Here is a 15,370-nt window from a genome sequence, read left to right as displayed (position 1 = left end):
CCCTCTGCCTATCTAAGTTCAAGGTTCAATGTAAATTTATCATTGGGTTTCTCTGTCACCATGTGCTACACTGAGATTCATTGTCTTGCAGATATCTCCCAGCTTCTCACATTACTCTCACTTCATTGTCCCTCCCTCCTGCCTTCCCCCCTCACCTTGATTCACCTATCACCTGCAAGCCCCCTCCCTTTTCATCCCAGCTGCTACCCCTACCTTTCCAGTCCCGACGAAGCCCAAAACATCAACTGTACCTTCTTTCCGTAGATGCCGCCCGACCTGCCGAGTTCCTCCTGCATTTTCTGTGTGTTGATCCAGATTCTTTAAGATTTACTGAGATACAGCACAGAACGGGCTTTCTAGGTCAGCAGCGCCCGATTTAACCCTAGCCTAACCACAGGACATACGAAGGCCAATTAACCCACCAACCGGTACGTCTTTGGACTGTGGGAGGAAACCAGAGCTCCTAGAGGAAACCCACATGGTCACGGGGTCCTTACGGACAGCGGTGGGAATTGAACCGTGTTGCTGGTACTGTAAAGGCTGGCACTAACCACTACACCACCTTTCTCGTATCGGCCGTCTCTCTTGTGACATAAATTCAGCCTCTCACCGCTGAGTTGCAATAATGACATCCAGAATTATTTTATTTATTACGTGAGCATCACATGATATAGTTAAACGTGATTTGCATTTACGCCCACCCACGTGCTGGGGGCAGCCTGCAAGTGTTGTTGCATATTCCAACGCACACATAGCTTGCCCAGTGTTCAGCACAACACAACACATTTATGAATACAGTAGCTTATTTAATTTAATGTTTGGATGTATTTTTATTTATTGCAAAGTACTGCTGCCGCAAAACTGACGTTACTACATTATCTCAAATAATAATGAGGGAGCCTACAGAGAAGAAGTCATGACCCTGACACAGTGGTGTCAAGAAAACAACCTCTCCCTCCATGTCACAAAAACAAAGGAGCTGGTTGTGGATTCAGATTCAGATTCAGTTTATTGTCATTTAGAAACCACAAATGCAATGCAGTTAAAAAATGAGACAACATTCCTCCAGAATGATACCACAAAAGCATATGACAAAACAGACTACACCAGAAAGTCCACATAACGTTTGGCAATCCCCAATCCAGAGTCTGGAGAGGCTGCTGCGTATCAATATCGTGCTACCGTCTAAGCGCGTTCCACGGAAAGGAGCTCCAAATCCACCAGACAAAACAAGACCAAAAACTAAAGCTACAAGACCTGCACAAAAACCACATAGTTACAACATATAGTTACAACAGTGCAAACAATAGCATAATTGATAAAAAAAAAACAGATCATGGGCACAGTAAAAATAGTCCAAAGATGTTAAAGGACTATAAGTTCAAAAGAAATCACCACACAGTTTCCACAAGTCCTCAGGGTCCCGACAGACTCGCCATCCCACGCCAGCGGCAGAAGGGAATACCCCGGCTATGGACTTCCACGGTGCCGCCCGACTCAGCCTCGCAGGCCAAAAGTGACCTGACTGCTGCGGACTCCGAGTCCGTCGAACCTCCGAGCTGACGACCATCCCCTCCGGCACAGCTTCTCCAAGCACCATCCTCTGCCGAGTGTATTAAGACGCCCCCGCCAACGGCCAACGGCAACGCGACCCCGAGGATTGGGGGCCTGTTCTTCCCAGCAGAGACCCGGACCTCACAGCAGCAGCAGCAACGAAGAAGGTCTTCCTGGAGATTTCCCGATGTTCCTCCATGCTCCCACGTCCGTTTTCAATCGATTATGATTGCGCACGGCACCCCGCTTCACAAATAACAGATAATCAGCCATCTTGGATCACAGGAGGAATGGAGACAGGCTATTGACATCAATGGATCTGAGGTTGAGAGAGTGAACAGGTTTAAGTTCCTCGGCATCCACATCACCGAGGATCTCACGTGGTCTGTATATACCAACACGCTGGAGGAACTCCGCAGGTCGGGCAGCATCCGTGGAGATGAACAGTCAATGTTTCCCGCTGAGACCGTTCATCAGGACTGGCCCGAAACGTTGACTGTTCGTTTCCACGGATGCTGCCCGACCTGCTGAGTTCCTCCAGCGTGTTGTACGTGTTGCTTTGACCACAGCATCTGCAGTATACTTGTGTGTCTGTACTGTATATACCAGCTGTGTGGTGAAAAAAGGCCTCTTTCACCTCAGATGGTTGAAGAAGTTTAGTATAGCCCCCAAATTCCAAGAACTTTAACCTACAGGGCCACAATTGAGAGCATCCTGACTCGCTGCATCACTGTCTGTAATTGCAGGACTCTGCAGAGAGTGGTGCGGACAGCCCAGCGCATCTGTAGATGTAACGATTTTTCCTCCTCATGTACATGGAGGATATAAGTAACAAAGTCAATTCAATACAATAATCACAACATACGTCAGTAATAATATGCCCGATTCTGGAAAACCACCAATCATAAGTTTGACCTCTGGGCTTCGAGTGACTCAACCTCCAGTTATTTGACTTTCTCTGGTAGAGTGCCTAGCAGGTTCATCACGATTGTTCGGCAGTTCCACGATGGCATGATGGTGAAAGTTTTGGATGATGGTGACGAGTCAGAAGCCTTCCCATTGACGAACGGTGTGAAGCAAGGATGCGTTCTCGCCCCTACACTCTTTAGCATGGTCTTCTCTGCTGTGCTGAATAACACCTTCCGCGATTGTCAGGATGGTATACACGTCAGATACAGGGCTGGCGGTGGGCTATTCAACCTCCGGCGTCTACAGGCTGTTACAAAGGTAAAGGAGACCGTCGTCAGAGACCTCTTATTCGCTGATGATTGCGCCCTCAACGCCAGCACAAGAGCAGAAGATGCAGCGAGAAATGGACTGCTTCTCACGAGCCTGTGACAACTTTGGACTTACAATCAGCACCAAAAAGACCAAAGTTATGTACCAGCCCGCACCCGGAAAGCCCTACCAGGAACCACACATCACAGTAAAGGGGCAGAAGCTACTGGCAGTAGACAGCTTTACTTATCTGGGCAGTACTCTATCATGAGCGGTGAACATAGATGCAGAGATCAGCAACAGAATGGCCAAAGCCAGTGCCGCCTTTGGGAGACTCCGTGAGAATGTATGGGAGCGGAGAGGACTCAATCTTACCACCAAGCTGAAGGTCTACCGAGCAATGGTTCTCACCACCCTCCTCAATGCCAGCGAAACCTGGACTGTCTACAGCAGACACGCTAAACAGCTCAACCACTTCCACTTGAGCTGCCTCCGCAGACTTCTCCACGGACGATGGCAGGACAAAGTCCCAGACACGGAGGTCCTGGAACGGGCTAGCACCCACAGCGTCTACACCCTCCTACAGAAAGCCCAAGCCAGATGGGCTGGCCATGTCATCAGGATGTCTGACAGTCGACTACCAAAACAGCTGCTGTATGGAGAGCTGAGCCAGGGCAAGCGCTCAGTTGGAGGGCAGAAGAAACGTTTCAAAGACTGCCTCAAAGTGTCCCTCAAAGACCTCAACATCAATCCCAGTAGCTGGGAATCACTTGCTCTGGACCACCCGACCTGGTGGAGCAGGACCACTAAAGGAGCGTATGCAGCAGAAATCAGACGCACCGCAGAGGCTCAGAGGAAACGCGCCGCGCGCAAGGCTCGAGCTACCTCCACTTCCACTGCAGCACCTACCCTCATGTGTCCCACATGTGGGCGAGCTTTCAGGGCCCGGATTGGCCTCACCAGTCACCTCCGGACCCACGGTCACAAACCCTCCACCCGACAGAAGTCGTGGTCGTCTTCGACTCCGAAGGATGAACAACAACAGCAGCATGGGGGCCTGGACTTCCAGATCATTGCAAACAGGAAGATAGGAACATTAGGGCAGCAGGGTGGAGGTTAGTCTCTACCAAAGAAGGCGTAACGTTAGCCTGTTGGTCGCCCGGGAGCGCAACACCAGTCCCCGATGGTGGGAACTTTGGCTGTGACAACATTTTGAACCTCTTTTTAATTTGATGATCAGGGGAGAGCGCCAACACAGTCCCCCACGACCACAAATTATGCAGCCGAGTATCCCGCATTTGGGGATATCACAGGCATCAGCACACCCGGAGTGCAATGGGATAGCCTCATCCTGGAACCTCGGCCCTCCTGATCACCGACAGTTCCCTGCCAGGTAAGTATGTTTAACCAGTCTCCCACACAGAGAGCCAACGAGAGACACAACTCCTTAACATCAACACGAGCTCAGTTACTTTGCTACTGTGTACCCACATATAGACTATAAAGAAGATGCAGCTATATTTGTTGTTTTTATTCTCTTTCTAACCTAGCGTTACTTTTTAAGGTTACATGACTTCTTTTCGCCTTGGCTATGTGCATATCTTCCTTAAATGGAAGCAGCCCCTGACGTGCGGTTCCGAAGCTGCCTGCTGCGTGTCGGACCACGCCTGGGTTCAGTTCACAGGAGGCATGCGCTTGTGCGGGATCCAGTCTGCCGTTCCCAAACAGGAGGAAATGCTGGAAATCCGAGCAACACACACAAAATGCTGGAGGAACTCCGCAGCATCTATGGAAAAGAGTACAGTCAACGTTTCAGGCTGAAACCATTCCGCAGCCCCGAGGCTGGGAGGCACCGGCTTGTATCAGCCAGCGCTCCCTTGAGTTCAGCTCAGCTCACAGAGAGCCGGGGCTGTCGGAGTGTGCGCTCTCATTTTAGACCAGTCTTTTGAGGTTTCATTGCGGAATCGGGCTAGTTTACGTTTGCTATTCTGTCACTCGACACCCACGTACATTTATTAATTATTATTTTTCCCTTTTTTGTATTTGTACAGTATGTTGTCTTTGGCACGCTGGTTGTTCGTCCATCTTTGTTCTGTGCAGTTTTACGTTGACTCTGTTGTGATCTCTTGTATTTATTGTGAATGCCCACAAGAACATTAATCTCAGAGTAGTATCTGGTGAAAATCTTGAGCGACACGCACAAAAATACTCGAGGAACTCAGCTGGCCTGGCAGCATTTATTGACAAAAGTATAGTTGACGTTTCAGGCTGAACCCCTCTGGCAGGACAAACTGTGTATGTTCTTTGATAATATATTCTGAATTTTGAACTTTGAGATTTGATAAAAAGATTCCAATATTTCATTCCATAGTAAGACAGAGGGAAAATCCAGCTGAAATTACGAACTGTAAACGGGTAATTGCTAACATAATGAACCAGCACAGGGTTTCCAAGTCACCCTCCACCCTCACTAAATCCTTTGGGTCTTTCATCTATCACCTCACAACTTCTCACTTTAATTCCCCCTCCCAGACCACTTGCCTTTTATTCTCCGGTGGGATCGCTCTGCTCCTGAAGGAGCCTGTGGCCTGTGACTGTACACGGGGTTAGGCCTTTGCGATCAAGTGGCGTCTCTCCCTTCCGATGACTTCGGAGGACTACCGAGGTTCTGCGTTTATGGATTTTGACTATCGACATTTTCAGTCTTACGGTTTTTATATTCTGTGTTTTTGCCCAATCTTTCTCGTTTTTTTGTGCAGCCGGGAGGGAGTCGGGGGGGGGGGGGATGTTCCTGTATTTTTGTTAGTTTTTTGTGTAAGGTGGGGGCATTTGGGAGCCAATGTCCTTTTTTTGCATTCTGTGCGGGGGGGGGGGGGGAGTTTGGGTGGTTGATGATCATATTGCCTTTCGTTTTTTATTGGGCGGAGTTGCTATTTCCCTTTGAAGTGACTTCCAGGGTTTTTCTTTGTTTGGTGGCGATCTGAAGAAGAATCTCAGAGATGTATACTGCACACATACTTTCATAATAAAGTAACCTTTCAACCCCTTACCTACTACCGCCTGCCAGCTCTTACTCCTCCCCCTCCCTTCACCCCCTTATTCTGGCTACTGCCCCCTTCCTTTTCCAGTCCTGATGAACGTTCTCTGTTTATTTTCCTCCAGAGATGCTGCCGGACCTGCTGAGTGTCACTCTCCCTGGTTGTTTTACCGGCTTGTACCTTCCTCTGCCCTGGGATCTGCAGTAGTTTCCACTCAGCTCTCAGCAACCTAAATGCTCATCCCTGAACCCCTGCTCTGCCTGTTGGTTTAACAAGTTCGTTGGTTGTCCCGTCAGATCTCAGTCGGTATTCCTACCCTGACCCACCTCTTTGCAAACTGTGGGTTCGCGGAGAAGGTGTGGAGGAGGATGGAAGGGGCAGTGTCGAGGTTCATCCCCAGCAGCTGCGTAACAGAGGACACTATGATCTACGGGCTGTTCCTGGGGACGCACACCAAGACCAACATCCGGTGCTGCTGACAGATCATCAACTCGGTGAAAGACGCTCTTTGGTCGGCCCGAAACTTGATGGTCTACCGGCACACGGAGATGTCCGTGGGGGAATGCTGCCGACTGGCACATTCTCGGCTGCAGGAGTACGTGCTGAGGGACGCACTCAAACTCGGTGCAGCCATCGCAAGGGCCCGGTGGGGAAGGACCACAGTCTAGGGTTCTTCTCCCGTGGGAGTTGAGGGGTGGGGGGTGGGGTGTATACCCCTCAAAAAGGGTATGTTAATATGGAATAACAGAGTGCCACGTGGGTGGAAAAAAGTGTGAAAATGTAATGGAAACAGTTGTAAAGGATGGAAAGTCATTGAATGGTTTATTGTATATAATTTATTTTTGAATAAAGTATATTTTGTTTAATTTTTTTAAAAGTCCCTTTGAAACACAACCGTGGTTTGTGGCCATAAGACAGAGGACCAGAGCTAGACTATTCAACCCATCGAGTCCGCTCCACCATTCACTCATGGCTGATTTATTATCCCCCCTCAACCCCATTCTCATGCCTTCTTCCCATAACCTTTGATATCCTGACAAAGGAAGACCTTTCAACTTCTGCTTTAAATATGCCCAGTGGCCTGGCCTCCACAGCTGCTTGTGGCAATGAATTCCACAGATTTACTACCCTCTGCCTGAAGAACTTCCTCCTGATCTCTGTTCTAAATGGACGGCCCTCTATTCTGAGGCTGTGCCCTCTGGTCCTAGATTCCCCCACTATCGGAAACATCCTCTCCACACCCAGTCTTTCTAGACATTTCAATATTCAATAGGTTTCAATGAGCTCACCCCTCACTCTTCTAAATTCCAGTGAGTACAAGCCCAGAGCCATCAAACACTCTTCATCCATTGACAATTTCATTCCCATGAACCTGTGAACCCTCTCCAATCCCAGCACATCTGTTTTCTTAGATAAAGGCCCCCAAAGTCACTCACAATACTCCAAGTACAGTCTGACAATGTCATACAAAGCCTCAGTATTAGATCCTTGCTCTTGTGTTCCAGTCCCCTCTAAATGAATGCCAACTTTGCATTTAACTTCCTCACCACCGACTCAATCTGCAAGTTAACCTTTGGGGAACTCTGCACGAGGATTCCCAAGTCCCTTTGCACCTCTGATTTTTGAATATTTCCCCATTTAGAAAATAGTCTACGCCTTTATTTCTTCTACCAAACTGCATGACCATACACTTCCCTATACTATTCCATCTGCCACTTCTTTGCCCATTCTCCCAATCTGTCCAAGTCCTTCTGCAGACTCTCTGCTTCCTCAACACCTCCACTGTCTTTGCATCATCTGCAAAGCCATCAATTCAGAAATTGTCGTAGAATGTGAAAAGAAGCAGTCCAATACCAACCCTTGTGGAACACCACCAGGCACCAGCAGCCAACCATAAAAAGCTCCCTTCATTCCCACTCCTTGCCTCATGCTAGTCAGCCAATCTTCTATCCACGCTAGTATCTTTCCTGTAATACCATGGGCCCTTTTCTTGTTAAGCAGCTTCATGTGCAGCACCTTGTCAAAGGCCTTCTGAACATCCAAATAAACAACATCCTCTGACTCTGCTTTGTCTATCCTGCCTGTTATTTCCTCAAAGAATTACAAAAGATTTGTCAGGCTAGATTTCCCCTCAAGGAAATCACATTGACTTTATCATGTGCCTCCCGGTACCTCGAAGCCTGATCCCTAATGGATTCAACAGCTTCCCAACCACTGAATCAAGCTAACTGGCCTATAATTTTCTTTTTCTGCCTACCTCCCTTCTTGGAGTGACATTTGTAATTTTACGGTCCTCCCGAACCATTCCAGAATCTAGTGATTCTTGAATGATCATTACTAACACCATAATTTCTTCAGCTACCCAAGAACCCGAGGGTGTAGTCCATTTGGTCCGGGTATCATTTCTTATCTTCAGACGTTTCAGCTTCCCAAGTTATTAACAGCAACTACACTCACTTCTGCCCACTGACACTCTGAAATTTCCAGCATACTGCTAGGGTTTTCCACAGTGAAGACTGATGCAAAATTCTTATCAAGTTCATTCGCCATTTCTTTCTCCCCCATTATTGGCATTATTTTCCAGCAGTCCGATATTCACTCTCACTTCTCTTTTACTCTTTATTTATCTGAGAAAACTTTTGTATCGTCTTTTATATTATTGGCTAGCTTCCTTTCATATTTCATCTTTTCCAAAAAAACCACACAACAAAAACTGACAAGCAATCACTGTGCAGAGAAGACCAACAGTGCTGATAGATAGATAGTAATAGGCAGCCGTCGATCCCAGGGGGTCACGGGTCTGCGCCTCTGGTGGACTGCATCCTCTCCAGGGCACAAGCCTGGGCAGGAGGATTTGAAGAACCGGCTGTGGCCCAAGCTGCGGGTTCCCCCTCTCCACGTCACTGATGTAGTCCAAGGGCTGCCGTTCAAGGCTAACAAGCCCCACCTGCCCAAAGCAAATGGTTTTGAGGTGCCAATGGTGCACCGTTGCCCCTCCTCTTATTGAGAAACGGTTCCGCTGGGCCTAGTAGCTAAGCTACACGTGAAGGCCAAGAATTGGACTTGGTTGTCAGAGGCTGTTAGAGACACACGCCATTTGGAGCACTTTATAGGTAGTGGGAGCTTATCCCCACTCCCACCCCTGGATATGGCAACCTTAGGAACCATAGATAGACAGATGAATACTGAGAACATGAGTTGCAGAGTGCTTGAAAGTGATTTCTGACTGAAGCAAATCATGTTAGCTCCATCATGGACGCTCAAAATGCGATGCCTGATGAAAGCAGCATCCATCATTAAGGACTCTCGGCACCCGGGGTACGCCCTCTTCTCAATACTACCATCAGGAAGTATAGGAGCCTGAAGACCCACACTCAGTGTACCTTTTGAATCAATTGTTTATTTCATATTGTAACTTCTTAAAATATATTGCACAGCACTGATGCTGCAAAACACCTATTTCTCAACATGCACAGGTCAGTAATGATAAACCTGACTCTGAGATCAGACTGGAAAAGTTTGGAGAAGTCCAGCCCAGCGTGAGCACTGTCTTGACGACTGCCAAGAATTTGCCAAGCTGACAAGTTGCACCTGGTGCATTTTACACAGTCACACAGCTCACCCTTAGCGAGACTGCAAATTCAACTCCTTTGCTAGTAACTCTTCTGAACACTCCCTAGAGCAGGGGTGGGAAACCTTTTTCAGAATGTGTGCATGAATTGACAATAGTCTCCTAAAATGAATTTGTAACTCTGAGCAGAGATTCTCATTGCTGAGTTAATTTGTAACAATAATTATGTACTTTATGGAAAAAGTGTGAGCCCTGGCTTATTTATTGTATTCATTAGTTGACTATTGATAGAAGTATTACAGAGACAGAAGGAAACAAACCGAGCAATCAACAGTATTGAGTGTCTGCTGTGTACCAACAAAACCTTTACACATGCCGTAGGGTCACCACCCCTGCCCTAGTTATTCATGACCTTTCACCCATGAGATACCCCTTGTTTATTCCAATCCCTATTTCAAACCACCTGGCCTTTGCTATGCATACATTGTTTCTGAATTCACGCATTCTGCCTGTTTACTTCCGCTGCCATGGGACGCAGAGAGCAACAGATCGTTTCCCTCCATTCCAATCACAAAGCCTCCATTTTCCTGTTTACTCTCCATCATAACCCCCCCCCCCCCACCCTGAATTTGATTTCACCACTTCCCACTGCTGTTCTTCCAGCGCCACCAGTTTTCCCACCACTGTGCAGTCAGGCAAACTTACCTCCTCGTCCTGTCCAGCTCAGTAATCCCGAATGTATGTTTGTGATTCATTACAATCCAAGCCTTCCCTTTGGGAATTCATTCTGAACCAGAACCTGGTTTAATATCAGGTGTATCTCGTGGCATTTGCTAACTCTACAGCAGCAGAATGATGAAATGCCTGATACATAGAGAAAAAAAAACTGATTTACAGTAAGCATGTCTATTAAATAGTTCTGTTAAAATAAGTAGTGTAGACAAAAAGTATTGAGATAGTGTTCATGGGGTCAATGTCCATTTAGAAATCTTTGAGGGATTTTTTGGGGAAATAACAAACACCATCAACAAAGGAGAGTCAGTGGATATTATTTACTTGGATTTCCAGAAGGCCTTTGACAAAGTGTTGCACGTAAGGCTGTTTAACAAGATAAGGGCCCATGGTATTATAGGTGCTCTTCTGCACACCACTGTTGTAATATGTGGTTATTTGAGTTGCTGTTGCTTCCTGTCAGTTTAAACCGGTCTGGACATTCTCCTCTGACCTCTCTCATTAACAATGCATTTATGCCGCTCATTGGATGCTGGTTTTTTTTTATTTTGCACACCGTTCTCTTTAAACTCTAGAGAATGTTGTGTGTGAAAATCCCAGGAGATCAGCAGTTTCTGTGACTGCGACTTGGGAGATTTGTTTTCCAGCAAGAAAATCACCTCAAGCATAAAGCCAAAGCTTCACGGGAATGGCTTAAAAACAACAAAGTTAATGTTCTGGAGTGGCCAAGTCAGAATCCAGACCTCAGTCCAATTGAGGATTTGTGGCTGGACTTGAAAAGGGCTGTTCACTCACAATCCCCATGCAATCTTTTCCTTTCTTTTTAAATCTTTTTATTAATTTTCAAACAAAAGACAAGGAAAAAAAACAACAAATACAGAGAGCTTGAGAGTACATAATTAATAAGGTTGGAATGTAACTACAATTAATAACACATATATGATAACCCCCAAACTCATGCTGTATTTACAAAAATAAAACCCCCACAAAAAAAACTAACAACAACCAACCGAACCAACATGGGCTATTGTATCATATCAGGCATACACAATAGTGTCAATAACTCCACACCTTGAACTAAATAACTAAAGATGATTAGAAAATGGTTCGGGAAAGTTCAATTTAACTCATGAAAATGTTGAATAAATGGTCTCCAAGTTTCTTCAAATTTGACTGAAGGGTCAAAAATGACACTTCTGATATTTTCTAAACTCAGGCAAGATATAGTTTGGGAAAACCATTGAAATGTAGTTGGGAGATTAATTTCTTTCCAGTTCAATAGAATGGATCTTCTAGCCATTAATGTAACAAATGCAATCATCCGTCGAGCTGAAGGGGATAAATTACTATTATCCAGCATCGGTAAGCCAAAAATTGCAGTAATAGGATGAGGTTGACCATGCAATCTGATAGAGTTTGAGCAGTTTTGTAAAGAAGAATGGAGGAAAAATTGCAGTGTCCTGATGTGCAAAGCTGATAGAGACCTATCCACACAGACTCAAGGCTGTAATTGCTGCCAAAGGTGCATCTACTAAATACTGACTTGAAGGGGGTGGATACTTACACAATCAATATTTTGTGTTTTATATTTGTAATTAATTTAGAACACTTTGTACAGGTCTGTTTTCACTTTAACATGAAAGTCTTTTTTTGTTGATCAGTGTCAAAAAAGGGAAATTAAATCCACTGTGATTCAATGTTGTAAAACAATAAAACATGAAAGCTTCCAAGGGGGGTGAATACTTTTCATAGGCACTATATATATTAATATTCACAATCCAGAGTTGGCCTCTGAGGTAATTTCTGTGAGTGTGTCAGATATATGTGATTGGATTTGACTTAACGTATTGGATTGTGAGTATCAATGTCTGACTTGTATAAACAGAGTGGGAAAATTTCAATGTGCACAAATTTGTAGCTGTGTGTCAGTAATTTATAACATATTAAATGAGCTTTACTGCATAAAATACATTGCTGGAATTAATACTAACAAAATACCTGTGGTCCTTTTTCATTAATGTTGATTTTATTTCTCCCTATAATAAAGAAAATAATCCAATAATTATGGATATTCAATATTTCAATTAGTTGTCTCACCAACAGTCACCAAAAATTTTCAATACTCTCTCATTTACTCTTGAGAAATTGACCCCTTCTTGCTGACTTAACAGAGAGTGCAGACACTGTGATCTTGTTCTGCTGAGTGTAGAAAGAGAAGAAACTGAAAAAACTGACTTTGATCACATCATGGACCAATTTGCATCAAGGAAGATGCAGTTATAATTTTCATGTAGTGCCATAATTTGTTAATTAAAACATTAAAGAGCTTGACTTGTATTTTTGAGCTGATATTATGATAAAGTTATATAAAAGTTATATAAAAGATATTTGGACAGGGGCACAATTACAGTGCTTACCATAGGCGCTATTTTCCATAGATACGCCCCTGTATCCAGATGGAATATAATTTGCTTCTCCAACCTGCGTGTCACCTCATCGCAGCAGTAGAGGAGACCATGGACTGACATGTCAGAATGGGAGTGGGAAGTTGAATTGAAATGGGCGGCCACTGGGAGAAACTGCTTTTTCTTGCAGACAGAGCAGAGGTGCTTGTCAAAGCGATCTCCCAATCTACGTCAGGTCTCTCCAATATACAGGAGGCCCAACGGGTGCACCAAATACAGTATATGACACCAGCAGACTCACAGGTGCAGTGTTGCCTCACCTGGAAGGACTGTCTGGGGTCCTGAATGGTAGTGATGGAGGTGGTGTAGGGGGAGCTGTGGCACTTGTTCTGCTTGCAAGGAAAAGTGCCAGGTGGTAGTTCAGTGGGGAGGGATGAATGGACAAGGGAGTCATGTAGGGAGTGATCCCTGCGGGTGCAGAAAGCAGGGGGGAAGGAAAGATATGGTTTTTGGTGGAATCCCATTGGGGATGGTAAAGTTAGTGAGAATTATGTGCTGGACTTTGAGGCTAGTGGGTGGTAGGCGAGAAGAAGAGGAACCCTATCCCTGGTAGGTGGTGGAAGGGTGGGGTGATGGCAGACCTGTGTGAAATGAAAGAGATGTGGTGGAGGGCAGTGTTGATGGTGGAGGAAGGGAATCCCCTTTCTTTGGAGAAGTAGGACATCTCATCAGTTCCTGAATGAAAAGCATCCACCTAAGAGCAGATGCCACAGACATGGAGGAATTGAGAGAAGGGGATGGCACTTTCACAAGTGACAGGGTGGGAAGAGGTAGAGTCCAGGTAGCTCAGAGAATCAGTGAGTTTATTGAAGAAATCAGCAGATAAACTATCTCCAGAGATAGAGACAGAGAGATTGAGAAAGGGGAGGGAGGTGTTGGAAATGGACCAGGTAAGTTTGTGGGCGTGGTGGAAGTTGGGGACAAAATTGATCAAGTTGATGAGTAATACTGAAAATTGCTTTCTTTTACAGAATATAAAAGATGTTGCTCAAGACTTTCGATATTGATTTTAAGCTTGAGATCCCTTTGAAGCAATCAGTATTTTGTCATGTAAATTGCAAATGGAAGTTCAATTTAAATATTGGGCTGGTCCAAACAGTATGTCAGCATTAATTTCCTCTCCATCTTAAAGCAGACATTTATCTAGCTACTGCTGGGTGTTTGAATTGAAATATTTTGGTCCATCAGCCTTGGCACTACAAGGTTGAGATGTAGCTGTAAAGGGTATTAAAATTTCTACCTCCTTGCAGATACTCTTCATTGTCATGGAGAACCAATGGGCATCAAGATGTGATAAGGCTAAGATCAAGTGGAGTTCCCTTGGGATACGCGACGATCGGAAGGCAGAGAAGGTTCTGCGCTGACGCAGGGGTGGATCCTGATGCTGATTGGCTCCCAATCTGACACCCCTTTCCAGCGACGACAACGACAGTGGTGAAGAGGATGGCTGAAGAGCACAGCGCATCGGCTCGAGGCCTGGGGCATCAAAAACACTGTCTGGCTGACATTGCGACGCCAGAGCGAGGGCAATGGATTTACCAGAGTGACCTTCATCCAGAAGGTCCTGATGGACTGTTGCGGTTTCACGATCGATGACATCTACTGCGTCCAGGACTTTGCTGGGTTCTTCGATGTCACCTTCCGACGACCCGCAGGGTGGCAGAAGTTGCTCCAGCTGTTCCAGGAGAAGGGGCGAGAGGCGCCGCTGTCGCTGCTGCAAGCACAGCCCCTCTTCGGTGCCGCCCAGCAGGAACGGACCGCCACCGTGCACATGTTCAACCTGTACGTGCCGGTGGCCGACGTCCTTACATTCCTCGCTCGGTATGTGGAGAGCGAAGGAGCTTGTCTGGATGTGAAGGACAGCCTGGAGCGCTGGACAAGCAAACGGTAGGTCAAGGTGAAGCTGAGAGTCGACTCCAATGGCTGCGTCTTCCACCCGCCCTCGGTCTTCGCCATCGGAGGGAACCGAGGCTACCTGGTCTACGCCGGGCAGCCCAGGCTGTGCCACAACTGCGGCAAGGCGGGGCACGTCGCAGCCCAGTGCAGAGCTACAATCTGCAGGAACTGTAAGGTGGAGGGCCACCTCACCAAGGACTGCATGCAGGCCAAGTCCTGCAACCTCTGCGGAGACACCGACCACCTGTACAGGGCCTGTCCGAAACGTGCCGGCACCTATGCACAGGCGACCAGGGGAGGTGCTGGCACTGGAAGGGCCCCGGCAGGATTGGATGTACCCGCCACCCCTGCAGAGGCAAAACCTGAAGCAACGGAGGACACCAACAGAGGAGAAGGCGCAGCCACCCCGAGAGCCCCCACCCCTTGCAGACCCTCCAGGACCCTCCACAGGAAAAGGAGGAGGAGTCCATGGAGGAGGGGAGAGCCGAGGGGGAGGAAGGCTGGAGTGTTGTGGGCAAATGAAAGAAGGCCCAAAAAGCTCCAGCCAAACAACAGAGGGTGGAACGGAAGGAGCACGTGAAGAGAAAGGCAGGGGACCGCGCAGCCTGCAGCAACCTGCCCACTTCAGACCAGGAAGGAGTTGGGGGAGGCCAGCAGCAGCCCCAGAAGATGCAGCGGCGGGCAAAGCCAGCGGAGAGGAGGAGAGAGAGTGAGGAAAGCCTGCTGGCCACCCCCCAAGCACAAACACAGGAGGCAGAGACCACCAGAGACCCCCAGCTCGGGGAACCCGGGAGCGGAGCCACGTATGGCGCCTCTCAGACTGAAGGGGCAGCAGGCCTGGGAGACACCAAGCCCCCAGGCACAGAACAGGAACTGCCACACCCAGGGGAGAATAA

At 46.9% G+C, this 15,370-nt stretch overlaps 1 non-coding gene across 1 annotated transcript; it reads right to left on the bottom strand.

The window, feature by feature from the left end:
• Positions 1-4,009: 4,009 nt before the first annotated feature.
• LOC140722702 (U1 spliceosomal RNA) lies at positions 4,010-4,173 on the bottom strand. The gene has a single exon (XR_012097721.1). It is a non-coding gene; the product is annotated as a U1 spliceosomal RNA (small nuclear RNA).
• Positions 4,174-15,370: the final 11,197 nt, after the last annotated feature.

This window comes from Hemitrygon akajei, chromosome 2 (genome assembly GCF_048418815.1).
Source record: "Hemitrygon akajei chromosome 2, sHemAka1.3, whole genome shotgun sequence".
Lineage (NCBI taxonomy): Eukaryota > Metazoa > Chordata > Chondrichthyes > Myliobatiformes > Dasyatidae > Hemitrygon > Hemitrygon akajei.
The sequence above is the reverse complement of the archived record's forward strand: the minus strand, read 5'-3'. Positions and strand labels throughout refer to the sequence as shown.